Source organism: Gastrolobium bilobum, unplaced genomic scaffold, assembly GCF_033153095.1.
Source record: "Gastrolobium bilobum isolate Gb01-03AN ecotype WA unplaced genomic scaffold, APGP_CSIRO_Gbil_v1 utg9903, whole genome shotgun sequence".
Classification (NCBI taxonomy): domain Eukaryota; kingdom Viridiplantae; phylum Streptophyta; class Magnoliopsida; order Fabales; family Fabaceae; genus Gastrolobium; species Gastrolobium bilobum.
This window is the reverse complement of record NW_026896859.1, coordinates 254,488-256,217: the sequence shown is the minus strand read 5'-3', so window position 1 is coordinate 256,217 and position 1,730 is coordinate 254,488.

The window sequence follows — 1,730 nt, the reverse complement described above, 5'->3', positions numbered from 1 at the left end:
GAAGCCATTTTTAGTGATAAAGGGCATAGCTTGAGGTGCTTTTTCATATTTGGGAGGTGGCTGAACCATAGTGCTGTGTAGAGGACTCCTATTCTGTCTTATTTTCTGAGTTTTGAGCATTTGAGGTATACCATGATCACCTCTTTGTCATTTTCATGATTTAAGCTTGTTTAATCCATTAAAAAGTGTAACTTTGATCATTTGAGTTAAAGACTGAGATTCTGAGTCTAAAACATGTTAATGAACATCTGTTGATGGAGTTATTGGACTCCAAATCAAGTTGGATCATTAAAATGGGACTTATGCAGAGAATGCATGAATTTCTGCATTCTGTCTGATAAGTATTCAAATACTTTTCGGGTAGTATTCGAATACTTATCCCTTGGTAGTCGAATACTCCTTGCAGGAGTATTGGGATACTTTTTTGGGAAGAAAAGTATTCGGATACCTTGTGGTATTCGAATACTTGAGTGAAAGTATTCAGATACTTTATGGAGAAATGGAGTCTTCGAATACACATCGAGGAGTATTCGAATACCTCCTGCAGATTTTGAATGAAATCACTTAAAATGAGTTGGAAAGCCCTAATCACTTAATGGAACCTTGGGTAATGAATATTAATGATTATTTATTGTATAAACAGATTGTGATTGTGCTGTTTGTGGGCAATGAGCTAGTGTGAGCTTGGCTTGGATATTTAGCTTGCGAGGTAAGCTTTCGTGTCCTCGGTTTAGCCATTCTTGGTTCCATCATACCGCATGGGGGGTGGTTTATATGCATGATGTGTTTTCATGTGTTGATTTTGAAATGTTGTTGAGTTGTTATGTGCTAATGTCTTATAATATGTATGTGTTATTCCACCTAGACGGTAAGCCTGTGTATGTAGGAGACATGCCATAGGGTGATTCTGTGGGTGGATGCAAGTAGTGACTTGCACTGATTGTAGGTAATAGACGTATGTAAATCCATCATTTCTCTGGCCAGTAGAATAGTTGACACACATGACATGATTATTCTGCTGCATTGCACTGATTTTGGAACTTATACTGTTTTACTACTTTTAGAACTTATATTGCACATGTAAGTGAGCTTGGGGTGGAGAAATCCTTGAGGACCCCTTGTCTTACTGAGATTTCTGTTTAGAGATCTCACCCCACGTTTGAGGCACATATTTCAGGTTCAGGTAACTCGAGGGTTGAGACCTCGAGAAGCAGGAGGACGGAGCTGAGTTGAGATTATGCTTTTATGATGATATGCTTGGATGATGACCTGCTTTCTATTTATTATCATGTTGTTGTTGTTGAGACTCTGTTGGCTTTGTTGCCTTATTTGGTAAGCATGGGGTTGTCCATGCCACATTGATTTTTGTTATGTTTGAGTTTATCTGAGTTGTCTAATGTATCAGGATATTGTCCGGACTACGTGTTGTAGTTCCGTGACTTAGGTACTCACAGTTATTTATATATTGAGGTTATTCAGTGTATTTAGCTTTATTGCAATTTACATACAGGCAATGTTTTTAAAAGGATTAAGTAATCAACTTGGTAATTGATAATGATGTCATAATTGAAAAGAAAAAGTTTATTCCGCATTTATAATTAAGCGCAGCTTAATACGATGACATGATAACAAATCGGGTATACACGGGGTGTTACATTGTCTGTTCAAGCTAGTAATTGGATCCGTAGACCATTTCAGTTTGTTGCCGACTGGATGAACCACCTGAACTT